Here is a 14,237-nt window from a genome sequence, read left to right as displayed (position 1 = left end):
ATGGGCCATTTTGACCAGTGGGTGGGACTAAGCACTTGATGTCACTATGACGTTTTCCTTTGTCCATGGGTCTGAAATCAAATTGTAGAGACCAAGGCACCATCAATCAACTGATCAGGCAGCACCTTTTAGCAGGGAGCCATGTCTTTTAGCAGGGAGCCATGTCTTTCTCTGCCCTAAACCTGTGGTTATTTATTTATTTATTTATTTAGTTATTTATCCCTTATTGTCATCATCAAGTGTAGGACAGGTCACATGGTGTGGGGAAAATTGGACAAATTAGAACCCTTAATGGGCCTAATCAGGCCTGTGGACCAAATGTTCTACACTGCTGACTTATAGGACTGTACTCCCATGCCAGCATAAGCAGTGGTGGAGGAAGCCACTCAGGCACCATAGGGGCGCACCTTGGGGCCTCCGGAGTCTGCCTGCCTCCTCCCACTCAGCCGCCCTACAGCTGGAGGGGAGGCAGCGGGCAACCATTTGGGCAGTGCGGAGCCTGCAGTGCTCCCAAGCCACCCTGTCTCTCCCAAGAGAGACACATGGCTCAGGCGCGCTCCAGGCCTGCAGTGAGTGCCACCCAGCATTTTGTCACCCCCCTCAGTGGTGACACCCATTGCATCCCCCTTCCTCCGCCCCTGAGCATAAATCATCCACCAGGATAAAAAGAAAAGGCAGGCCAGACACCTGACTGGAGCTGAGTCAATTAATATAATCCAAAATGACACTTTCCAATATTATACTCAGGAATGAAACCTGAGTAATTGAACAATAGTTATCCAAGATCAAAAGATCAAAATTTGATTTTCTTTAAAATATATCTAATCATTGCTTTTTTAAAAAAAGCAGTAGGGACAATACCCTCCACCAGAGAAACATTATCCACTGCTGAGGTGCAGAAGTTAAGCCTTAGGGTAAAAGGCAGGTGTGAAATCAATCAAATAAATTGATAAAATAAACTAAGCCCATAGCTGGCAAATTTCATTACCTAGGAAGGGTAAGGATCCACATAACAGGTGACAGTTCTCAAACATGCAAGAGGAGTTTTCCACATCATTGGGCAGAACGAACTGAAACAGATCCAAGGCAACGTGTTCCTACATTACACCCATGACTGAGATAATTAAGACTCAGACTCCCCCTGCTTGGATTGTGCAAAGCTGAGAAATGGATAGCTTTACTTCACAGCATTGAGGTGCTTCTAGACAGGAGCTTAATATTGCAAATTGGCCATTAAGATACTGTATTGCAAAAAGGGACAATGGCAGTAGACTTTCTTTTCTTTCATTTTCCTTTTTAAATAAGACTAATTGGATTTTCATTGAAAGGGAAAACCTAGATTAAATAAAGTGGCAGAATTGGGCACCTTTTTTTGACACTAACAACCCTTTCAGGACACTTAGGTGATGCCAAAAGCCAGGGCTGGCCCAATACATTTCAGCACCTGAGGCAAATCACAAAATGATTCCTCCTCCCCACCAGGGAAAAAGGAGCGAGTGAACATCTACATCATGAACAGAGGGGGAATAAAGATCAGCATCCGGATCTGTTGCCACTGTGGATCTTGCTGTCTGAGGCCGTTGCTTCACCTCACCTCCTGAGTGGGCTAGCTCTGCCTACAGCTTCCCTTCTGCCTTTAAATTTATTCTGAAAGCTTTTATTTCCTGTTAGGCTTAATCTTCAAGTTATCATCTTTAGTGGAATTGAAGTTGAAGCACATGTAAGTGCAATGCATTTTCTCACACCCATCTCTTGTTTGATACCCCGCTTTGCCTCTTCTGCTCCTCTGCTCTCTGTTGTGGGTTAACATTGCCTGCACCTCAACTCAGGGGCGGAGGAAGGGGGGTGAAGTCATCCTGGGTGTCATCACTGAGGGGTGTGTGTAACAAAATGCCGGGCGGCACTCACTGCGTGGCCTTCAGCACACCCGAGCCATGTGTCTCTCCTGGGAGAGACTCGGTGGCTTGGGTGACCATAGGCTCCATGCTGCCCAAATGGTCCGCCCACTGCCCCCAGCTGTAGGGCAGGCAGTGGGAGGAGGCAGGAAGACTCTGGAGGCCCCATGGTGAGTCCCCACCCCTATGGCCGGCTCGCCCCGCCCCTGGGTGTGCTACCCTAGGCATCCGAGTGGCTTCCTCCACCGCTGCCTCATCTCCCTTCTCTTTTTCCTAGTATTCCCTTGTTAGGGCCAAAACAGATGTGATGCAGGAGATCAAGGGTCAGATTACCTTTTAAAAAAACCAAAAAACCACATTGAAGCAACTGCAAGAGACTTCAGAGCAACAGCACTGGAGAGACAGGTGCTTAACGCTTTTCCAAGAAGCAGAGGGGGGGGGGAGAGACTGCTTGACAGTTCTCAGACTGTTTCTTTATCAACAGAAGGCTGTTGATATATGCAGGCCCTTTTCAAGTTTGCTTTGGTGAGCTGCAGCATGACTGCTTTCCCAAGCAATTTTTGCTCGGGAATCAATGTACAAAAACATTGCCTTCAAAAACAACCCCACCCCAAATATATTGGGAACTACCAACCTGTGCAACAGTCTTGGTGTGCATGTCTTTATCCCTTGTCTTCCCCTTGTCACTTCCCTCAATATCAATCACATATATGTACATCTACTTGAAAGATGCTGTTAGCATGCTGGACAAAAATGTAGGTACCAATATAGTTCCTGCATCCCCTTTGTTCCTCCATGTTGCAAATTTTGGGGAGGGGATATTTAGAGCAAGAAAATAGCCTGGGGCAAAGGGTCATGCAGCTCATCCCTAAAGGGCTGTTACTCCAAACAAAATCAAAGTCTCTTGCAGGTATTTTTTTCCTGTCTGTCTGTCTGTCTGTCTGTCTTTTTTTGTAAAAGGAAAATGTTTTTCCAGTGGCTCATCTGCTTTGTTCCTTACGTTTGAAAACAGAAGCCTGCCATCCACCAAGTCAGACCACTGACTCATTAAGGTCACTGGCTGCAGCTTTCCAGCAAAAGTTATTCCCAGCCCTCCCTGGGAACACCAGGGATTGAACCTGGGATCTTTTTGTGTGCAAAGCATGTACTCTACCACTGAGCGATGGCCCTTTCCAAAGATCCTTGAAGCAGCGATTCCCTACTTATGTGGGGACCATGTTCCAGGTCCCAGTGTGCATAAGTGAAATGCACATAAGTGGGGAGCCCAGCATAGTAAATACAGCTTCCCACCCAACAGCTGTTGAGCAGGGTAGTGTCAAGATGCTGCCGGCAGCTCCCAGCTGGTTGCCCAGGAAAGTATAAAGACAAGGAATAGTTTCTTAATGTCCTTTTTTATTTCAGTCTTTACAGAGAGAGGCTATAGAACCCAGCTTCTTGGATATAATGGTGTTGTCCCAAGTGAATCTCCACCTCCCCATCTCTCCCATTTCCTCATTAGTCATTCTCATCATCTCCTCTACAGGTGCTGCTACATGCCCTCTGTCTTTGAGCTCTTTGAGCTCCTACTTTTAAGGCTTGCTGGGTTCTGGGAGATGGAGGGTCTGGAATGCTTTCTAACGACAACATTTCAGCTGGGTGTTGTCCTGGCTCTCCCATGATTTCCCAGCTTTCCCCCTCATCTGCCTCTGAGCTACTACATCCCTCAAACCCCTGTTGTAAATCTATACTGTCTTCCCTTTCCTCCTCCCTGGAAGGGTCAGGATGGGGAGATGGTCTCCACCATTCCTCCTCTACCCAGTCCCTGTCAGGTAGCATGTTAGCAGTGAGAGCTCCTGTGTGCCATTTTGGAGTCCTTAGAGGGTCTCCTTGTGAGCCACAAGGACTTTACAGCTCTATCCTGTCATTTCAAGTAAGCACTGAATGTCCCAAATAGACATTGTGATAAATGGTAGCGAAAGCTGTTGCGCCCTAGCAGAGCCAACAGAGACACTTTCCTCCTGATGAAGACTGGCCACCAAGGTGACCAAAGCTGTTTCATTCCTGAAACTGGGCCTGAAGCAAACACTGGAAAGGATCCAAGTAATTAGTATCATCTTAGAAAGACTGGAGTTGAGGTGCCACAACTCATCCAAGCACCTTGCTTAAAATGGCAGATTGGACAGAGATCTTAAATTATCCACAAGGGTGGGAATCTAATGATGTATTTTTCCTCAACAGAGACCCAGTCTTTCAAAACAGATGGTACAACAGCATCCTCATTGACTGTAGGGAGACACAGCTGTGTGCATACTTGGCGTCTGTCCATATTGGTAGAACACATGCTTCCATGAAGGTTTCAGATTCTGGGGAGGGCCATTCCTGGTCAGAATATATAGGACTTCGGTAGTCCAAAGCAGATCCGTACCTTTCACATTTTTAAAGCAAACAAATCTCACAATAAAGATGCATAGTATTCTGTCTCAGATTTAAAACACACCAAACACTGCTCCAGCTTTTGTCGTAAACTGAATCTTCCCAGATCCATAATAACGACAGATTTACAGCACTGTAATCTTAGCTGGGTCAGTTCATTAAGCCTTACTAGATGCTTCGTCCCCTGACATTTAGATCAAGAACTCCATGGGAAATCAGTCAAGGGATTTTGACATTGCTGCTGGCCATCATCCAGGGGGTTTAGTTTTACCATCGTTCTCCAGCACATGCACACCTTCTCCCCACAGAAGCTGCACACATAATCCCATGCTAGGGGACTAGAAAATACAACATTACAATTCATTTGAACAAGTCCCTCCAGATTTTGTTGCAGTGTTTAGGAAAAACCTTTAATACGGCAAAATGGCTTGTTTCCTTAGCTGGCGTGAAAGTAATTTGCCAGTCCGAAGTGTGTGTGTGTGTGTGTGTGTGTGTGTGTGTGTGTGTGTGTATTGTTAAAGAAGAAATTGCTATGGAAGAACAAATTGTAAAGTAAATAAAACAGACAACGTGGAAACATATGGAAAGTGTTACAATGGAAGAACAAAACCTGCAAGATAAGTAGCAAGTAATTTAGCAATGGGGCGTGCAATTCCCAAAATGAATCGCTACAGTTGCTGTGGCACTTAGGGCAAGAGTGCTTTATTAGATAGGTGTTTAATACTATAAGAGCACATCCAACACACAGCTCATTCAGGGTGTGTAGATTCTCTCATTCTGCACATTTCAGTCTAGTAATTTTTTCTTATCAACCTATCAGTATTTTTAGCTCACCCTTCAACCAAAGTTCCCAGGGTGCTGAACAATTTATATTAAAATGCAAAATAAGATATCAGCATTTTAACCCGAGAACTATGATAATACAGAAAAGACCAACAGCAGGACAACATATAGTTACAAAGCAACCACAGATCATATTGTGACCTTCCAAGGGTCAGGCAGCAAAATGATAAGAACAAGGGATATATATATATATATATATATATATTCCCACCAGGAGGAAATTACAATATTAGGGTGCCAGGTCTGAGAAGGCCCTGCTATGTGTCACCATGGCATGAGCTTTGGTTAAAGTTGGCATCAGCAGGGCTGCCCCAGCAGATCTCAATACACAGATTGGCATATATGGGGAGAGAAGCTCCTTCAATTACCAGGAATTAAATGTGCAGGAGCTGGATTCACACTGCATTGGACCATTATTCCCACACAATGGAATCTAACACAATTGAAGTGCCACAGTTTTCACATTTCAGGTTGTCACAGGAATTCCTTCTTTAAAGCCAAGAATACAAGAAGCTGCTTTGTGGGGCAATCTAAGGCTAAGTTCAAGACTGCAAACTCCATCTTCTTCAGAACACCAGTCTATTTTTATTTACAACATTTTAGTTTAGCCAGAAGAATAGATACTATTTCTGATCTTGCAATAAACAAAATCAAACTTTTGAAAACCATTTACTGTATCTTCATACTGCTTAATGCCAAAATAGGCCTCTTAGTGGTGTACAAGCCTAAAACTCAATGACACAAGCATCAAAGCACAAATATTCATAATTAAATTACGCAACAAAACATAGGAGGTAGCCCTGCTTTGTTTGGGGGGCTCTTCTGACTCATTCTGCAGAGTGGGGCCCCGATCTTCCACCACGCAGATCTGCCCTGGTGGCACCACTGCCCACCATTGCATGAGCTTTTACCCTTATGCTCTTTAAGTAAATTTTTCAGAGGCTGTGCAACACACAGCTAAAGAAATTTGTAAAGAAACAAGGTGTGTGTGTGCATGGGTATATGCAGAGGCGGAGCTAGCTACTCCGGCACCTGGAGCAGCACACATGCTGTGCACTGGGGGGGGGGGCGCTAGCCGCCCGCATGGTGGGGCGAGAATCCCAGGGAGGTGATGTCACCCCCCTCAGGGATGACACCTGGGTGGACTGCACCCCCTTCCTCCGCCAGTGGGTTTATACAGACAGCAGCTGGGATTTCTTGCAGGAGCATTAAGGAAAACACGAAGCAGTGTAATATACATCTGGCACAAGGCTTTAAATAACATTTAAACATTAAAGTCACAAAACCATGTCTTCCCCCTAGTAAAGGAGGAGCTCAACTAAATGCTTTAGCCTTTCGAGACGCTGAAAAGTGGCTTTTAACTAGCCTGAATAAAAACTGGACCAAACAGGATGGCAAATATGGTGGGCTTTTCCACTACATTGTCCCCTCTACACAAATATCTTAACATGTCAGTTGTTCACTAGGCCTGTCTTCTTTCCCATTGAAACTGCCCGTCTGCTTACTTGACTGCCAATGCTGAGTTTTTACTACCGTGAACACTGCAGAGCCAAAGTTAGATTCTTTTCAACTACACGCATCGCTGAAATAATTATCTATAAGCCTCCAGTTGTGAAGCCTTTACAACTGGAAGTGGGAAGAAGATATTTATAATATTTTTTTCCCCCAGAAGACAACAGCAGCCCTGTTTTAAAACATCCTATTGGTGACAGCAGAGAAAGAAAAGCTGCCAGTTAAGAGTAGCGAAAACAAAGCAAAACATGATTAGGAAGCAAACTGGTTTTGTAAAAGAATCATTTGGAGATCAAGAATGTTAAAACTGTTAATCAGAGACTTTCCTGGCAGTACCTGAACTTTGATGACCTAGAGGTGTTTTGCTAGCTCCTTTGTGGTTAACTAAAACTTCTCTCTTTGCTAACCCAGAATGAGTCGTGCTATTCCTAAAACACCACCACTGATGACTCAAATGTTTAACTTTACAGGACAACATAAAGGAAAGCAACACTATTCCAGTTAGCAGAGGTGAGGTGTTTATCTCTTTTTGAAATGAGATTGCAAAAACTAAATATGCGTTCTTAATTCCAGTCTGAATAGGATTGTATCCTAACGGTAACATGAGTGGAATGCCACTCTGACCGCAGCTCCCTACATCACTCAATAAGTCTCTCATGGCAGCTGGATGACCTTCAGGAAAGACTTGAGCAGAGGCGCCATCTTCCAAAGAACATTGAGGGGGCCCAACACAATGTCCTGACGTTGCTCAACATCCTGATATTGCTTCATGTTCCGCCTCAACAATTGGAGTGGGTGGGTGTGCCTATGGGCCTGGCATAGAGTTGTGGGGGCTGTATTGGGAGGTGGAAACAGGGGTGGGTATGGACAGAAACAGCTTCCATACCAGAAGCTCTGTTCACTCAAGCTGTCCTCACCCAGTTCTCATTGACACACTGTAGTCTCACTTATCACATTCCAGGCCTTTCCCGAAAGGTCCCTTGAACTCCAGGAAAGGCTGCTTGCAGGGCACAGGTACTACAGTGAGGAGAGGGGAGAGAAATCCATGTTGGATATGGAGTCCTTTAGTCTTCTGAAGAGCACACTATATTTTTCACAAACCTGGTGACTTTTGAATGGTTGTGGTCACATGTAGTTGTTCAAAATTATTCATGCTCAAGGGATCTGGGATTTAGCAAGAGTTGGCACAAGGCTGCAAAACTAACAGAAAGCACAGTGAACAGATGGGTATCTTCCAGATAATGTGGGGCCAACTATCCTTAACTTGCAAAAAGTGGAGGGCTGGGAATGGACTCAATAAAATTTTTTTTGGGGGGGGGGGAGTGGATTTTCAAAGTGTTTCTGAATACACACTACACAGATTCAACTCTGGGTAAAAATGTTTGTTTCAGCTGCTTGGAAGCTCCCAATGAGTCTTTTATCACTAAGGAGGTGGAGTCCAAGGCGCCCACAGCATAAATACAGGCTAGGGAAATACTTGACTTTTGAATAAGTTCAATTTGTGTGGAATGTGAAGAACTGAAGCAAGAACTAAGAATAGGAAGAGATGGCATATTTCCTTCCCAAGGATACTTAGAACTTCCAATTACTTCAGAGGCCTTTTAACATGAAAAGGGTACTGTTCTGTGGTTAAGAGGCAGAAAGAGAGTGAGAGGCCTTTCATGGCCTTCTATTAAATGGTGGTTGCCAGGACTGAAAAGGCTGGCATTTCTTGCTACCTCTAACTGCAGCAAAAGAACTTTCTGTGAAGCCCCACAATGGTTTGATCCTTGGATTTTGCTGCTGTGCCAAGGTACGTAGTCTAGGCATAATAAACGCGAATGAATGGAAAGTCCAAGCACTGAGAAGTACCCAGATTCTCTCGTTCAGCATATTCACACTGCTCAGCAAGCAGAACAGCTTTGGCAGAAGGAAAGCAGCAAGCATCCCTTAAGCTTTCCCCAGGAGAGCTTGTTTCCTTTGGCAAAAAGGATGCTTGGGGAAGAAAGGAGATGCACTGAAAGTCAATAGAGGTGATTTCGCACTATGCTTTTGCACGTTACTCCCGTGTCTTAAAACATTTGCATAAGAAGTGTTTAGTGTGATTTTTGCTTTCAAGTCTGGCCCATGTGTACTATGAATCATAGGATGGCTTGGCAGTACCCATGAGACTCTTTGTTTCTGCTCAAATGCATTCTTTAAAAAAAGGCTAACATGGCTATATAGGACTCATTCTGTGGTCTGTGGCATGAAGAAAATATGGCCAGAGTCCACTTTTTGGTTCCTGCAACTAAAAATACCCAGGCTGCCTTTATAACAAAGGGCTGATCCACACTTCCTCTTATCTCACTGCTTTCCCCAGGGGAAAACCGCTCTTTAGCACTCAATCAGAGCAAACAACAATTTGGGGTTTCTCCAAATTAATGTTTGCTTCAATTTAGCACCAAATAAAGGGTTTTCTCCGGGAAAGGACAGGGGCACCCTAAGTGAACCTGCAGCAGCTATCTGGACTTAAAAAATAATAACAACAATGGCTGAGTTTTCAATCTGATGCCAGATATCTAGATCAGCATTTACTTGCAAATTTACTTGAACTGCTTACATAGCACAAGTTTTAGCAGAATCATTGATTTGGTGATCAAGTCCTCCTTTTAACTAATGAATGTTCTTCTGGATGTTATATTTTACTTGCTGTTGCACTGCACCGTAGTGTTATTGCATAAACAGTAATTTGTACGTTTGGTTAAGACTGCACCACATCATGGATTTTGTAGTCTTAAAGTCTGCACAAACAATTGTTCTTTTGCATGTGCCTTATTTGTTTGCATGAATTAAACTACTTGCACATAAAACTATAGATGGTTTGGTGCATCAAGGTAAAATGAAGATTTAATGAAAGGTAGTTTAAAGAAGCACTATTAGTTTGGCAATAAGAATTGTCATTTACATAAAGCATCTCTCCCAAATTACAGAATGCAATTAAAGACAAAGATGCCAGAAGGTGAAACTACTCTCTTCAATGAGGAGAGGTACATTTTTTTCACTTAATGCATGATCTCAGAAGCACAAAAAAGAACATTGCTATTTCTTTTATTGCTTTCTGTGACATGCAAACAGTCCTATGCATTACTCTAGAGTGAATTCTTTCAAAATATGATATGGAGGCAGGTCACAATCTTGAATTCTCTTACCAGAGATAAACAAGCACCTGAATTTTGTCCCACTGACCTGCCATCAAATCAAACCAATGGATGTGAGGGCGATCTGGCTACAACATCTGTCACCCCACTGATAGCCAGGGTTGATTCAACCTGCCATATTTTGATTGAAGACATATGTTGGAACTACTTAAGACTATTATTACAGTAAGTTTTAGAGAATTTTTTTAATACTGAATTATTAGCAAAATTCAGTTTATTGTTCCCATTTCTGCCTGCTTGCCTATGTATTAGCAATGAGGCAATACAGTATTGCTGCAATTTTCAGCTTTTAAAATTTTCAAATTCTAAGTACACTTAAAACTTCTGTAGGCTTGGATGGGACGTGAGATTCCTGTATGTTCCCTGCCTCCTTCGCAAAACATGTGGATCTGTGTCTACATGAACTTGTTAGCAGCTATGTGGGGAACAAAGAGGAGAGCTGGAAGCAGAGTAAATTAGAAGACAAAGGGAAACTCCAAAGGGGAACATGAAAAAGCCCTTCCCAGAACACAATGTTTTACAAACTGCCATTATTATTGTGAAATCAGTGCCAACATTTATTCTTCTGATTTGCCCCAGATATAATGTACTTCTGCACACAAGAAGGACAGGAAGTCCTGATAGAATCCTAATAGAATCTCTATGCTCAAAAGCCATCCATCTACCAGACAAGACTGCCATCTGTTATCAGCATGTGTCCATACTTGTCAGCAAGACTAAGGAGGCTCCCAGACTGTCACTAGTTTCAGGTGGGATTCAAACACATGCTGGCAAATGCAAAATTGTAGTGAATTGGGAGATCTTCCCCCAAAGATTGGACTTTTTGTAATGAGGAAAGTGATGGGAAGAGGCACTATAAGTGAGGGATAGCACTTGCTTTGACACAATAAATTCCAGCTTTGAATCAGGATGAATGTTCAATGAGCAGGTCATCTCGGAGCACCCTGAATCTCATCAAGGAAAGGGTAATGCATCTGTGGGCTATGAACAAGACCAGGTGTCATCTCAAGTTCTTAGAAGATTTAGAACCAGCTGTGTAGGATAACAGATCTAATCCAGATGGAACAGTGCCAGATCTGGTCCTTTCCATAAACCTGTCTCGATAAAGACAGGTAATGCTTGCCTCCAAGATTGGCTGGCATATGGCTTGGGAAGCACTGTCCATACCTCTTTGCCACTTTTCCCTACAGGCAAAGAGAGCACATTGACAAGCACAGGCATGAAAAGGAATAGCAATTTTTAAACACAGAGTTACATTTTGCTGCAGCTTTGCGAATTTACACTATGCCATTTAATGGTACAGGGAGCTTTCAATACATAACTATCTAAGGATATCCGAATGCAGCTATCCCAACACTAAAGTTCCAGGAATCAAGCTTTTGTTTGATATGAAAGTGTAGCTACAACAAGATCAACACTTGTTTACTGCTGCTACACATTGCTAGCAATTTCAGATCAACTTTGCAGATTCAAATGACCACCATGGTTTTAGTGAAGAGGGTAAAATTTTTAGATTAGGCCTAATTTTAAAATTTCACAATTAGTTTTTGCTCACCAGACCTTCGCTTTAAGTCAGGAATGGGGAACTTGTAGCCCTCCAGGAGTTTTTCAGAAGCTGGAAAACTGAAAGTTATATAATTTAAGCAGGATTTCAGCTCATTTCTAAAAATGGTGGGAATGACACAAATATGTACAGATTAATTGCTTTATTAATCCAACCTTGTTTCATGTGCACATCTGGCTTCTGAACTTCAGAGTGCTTCAGACAGAATATAGTTGTGACATTACATGGGTCTCCCATTATTGCCACTGCTCCTATGTTCTCACAAAAACAGGATGCATCCAACAGAAATTATAAGAATGGAGAACCAATCTCAAGATGCTGAAGAGTGCTGTACTGTTTATTAGTGCTTTGTGTTCTCAAAAGGTTCCTGCCATCCCTTCCCTTTCTGTAATGTCGAAACTGCAGATCCTCTTGGGCTTGGTTGGCTATAAGAGGAGGGGGGAAAACCTCAGATCAGGACTGGCGTTGTCACTTCTCATCTTACTTTGCTATTCAAGAAGACTGTCACTACCATCACAGATATGCTTGCAGACATGGCCAAAGGAGGGGAATGCAGTGACTTTTGCTGTTGCATTTCAGCTGCTATGATCCTAAGCCTGGAGAGCAGGTGGCTGCCATATATTTGTGCTCATTCATGTCTCTTAAGCACCAAAAATGACTCTCAGAATACAAGGGAAGTTAGGTATGGGAAGGGTTCTCTCTCAGACTCCACTGCAATGGCACACTGTTCCAGAAGGGGTAGAGGAGCACCACGTGAACTGTGTTCCTCCCAGCCGGCCCCATAGTTGATTGCTGGGTTGGAGGGTGTGTGATTGCAATGGGGAAGAAGCTGTTTGGGGGAACTAAAGGAAGCACCATCTCTCATTGCTAGGGTGGGGAAGGATCTGCTCTCCTCTGCCTCATCAGGGACTTTGAAAGTGAGGATCACGCTGGCTGCTGCCCCTGTAATCCCCACTTTAAAAGGATTTCTTACTCATTGCTGTGATGGAGAAGCCTGCCTTTCTTGGTCTGAGCAGGGAGAGACTATGGCAATGTTTGTGCGTGTGTGTGCGCGCGCACTCAGACCACGTTGATGCCACCAACTTAGGCCCTCCAATGGTCACACATTGCTCCATGTGGTCCTTGAGGGCAAAAGGCTTGTCCACCTCTGCTCTAGGAGAATGTATGGAAAAATTAATCATAGGATACTTGTGCTAACAAAATATGATTTTTAGCAACTAAGGTTATGGTCTCCTTCTATTCCCATCTGGTGCTGAGTACTGGAGCTATCATTTAGCACAGGGCTGGGGAACCTCAGGCTGGGAGCCTATTTGCCTGGCCCTCAAGACTCCCCCAGGCCACCCTTGGCCCTGCTCCAAAGCCTCTTCCTGGAACAGGACATGCAGTTCAGCAAGTGATAGCAAGCTGGACAGCTGTAATTTTGGCCCACAGCAAAAGAAAATGAGTAAAAAGCAGAAGCTGCTTACTTTTAATCACCTTCTGTAGAGTCATCTCTTCAGCCTACCAGCTCACATTTCACAAGGTGACCATTCAGAGGGTCAAAGCTGAACACATATTGTAAATTCTTCAATGATTTTAGCTTGATGTGAAAGTTTTTTTCAGATTTCCTGGTGGGAAAGTAACTGAGGAGTAATTAACCATGTCACAGTATTATGGTCCAAGCTGGATGAGATGTTGATTAGTGATCCAGCTGCCATGGATACGCAAGTCCAGTTAGAAAGCCAGTTGGTACTACACAACTGGGAATGGTGAAGGAGGGGTGGTGGACTGAGTTTCCCATGCTCCCCAAATGACTGCTTCTCCCATTCTCATATCACTAGGACTCAGGTTCATCCAATGAAGCTGAATGTTGAAAGATTCAGGATAAAGCGCTTCTTCACACAGCACACAGTTATGCTGTGGAATTTGCTTTCACCAGAAGCCATGATGGCCACCAACTAGGATGGCTTTAAAAGACAAATTCATGGAGAATCAGACTATCAATGGCTACTAACCATGATGGGTGTCTTGCATCTCCGTTGTTGGAATGCTGTTGTGGTCTGGTCCTGCTTCTGGGTTTCTCATAGGCATCTGGTTGGCCACTGTGAGAACAGGATCCTGGACTAGATGAACTACTTCTTAAGTTCCTATGACTGGTAAAGGTAAAGGGACCCCTGACCGTTAGGTCCAGTGGTGGACGACTCTGGGGCAGCGGCGCTCGTCTCGCTTTACTGGCTGAGGGAGCCGGCGTACAGCTTCCGGGTCACGTGGCCAGCATGACTAAGCTGTCATGGTCCAGTCTACGGGCAATCAAAGTCCTGGCTGAGGACGTCGGGACCGGGGGCAAGATGGCAGGGTGGGAGCAGGAACAAAAGTCCAGAAGCCAGTGGTCCAAGGGTCAGGAAGCAGGGAGTCATGAAGTCAAGGGTCCGGGGGTCAAGAAGCAAGGAGTCAAGGAGATGGGGTCTGAGAATCAGGAAGCAAGGAGCCAAACGCAGCAAGGCAGGAAACGTGTTGCTGTGGCAAAGAGCTGAAGGGAAATGCTAACCTTATATCCCTTCCTGGCTCTTGCCACCAGGTGCAGTGAGTTACCAAGTAGCCTCACCCTGCGGCCGCGCCTTGCCTCTCCAGAACAAATTTAGGAAGGCCCCAGTCCTGTGAAGCCCTACTGGTCACAGGGCCTGGCTCCTGCATGCACTCCTGATATAAGCTGCTTCTGGCGAACCAGAGCAGAGCACAGAAATGCCGTTTACCTTCCTGCTGGAGTGGTACCTATTTATCTACTTGCACTTTGACGTGCTTTCGAACTGCTAGGTGGGCAGGAGCTATGACTGGTACAGCCATTTTATTTCT

This window comes from Podarcis muralis, chromosome 8 (assembly GCF_964188315.1).
Source record: "Podarcis muralis chromosome 8, rPodMur119.hap1.1, whole genome shotgun sequence".
Lineage (NCBI taxonomy): Eukaryota > Metazoa > Chordata > Lepidosauria > Squamata > Lacertidae > Podarcis > Podarcis muralis.
Note: the sequence above shows the minus strand (reverse complement) of the source record.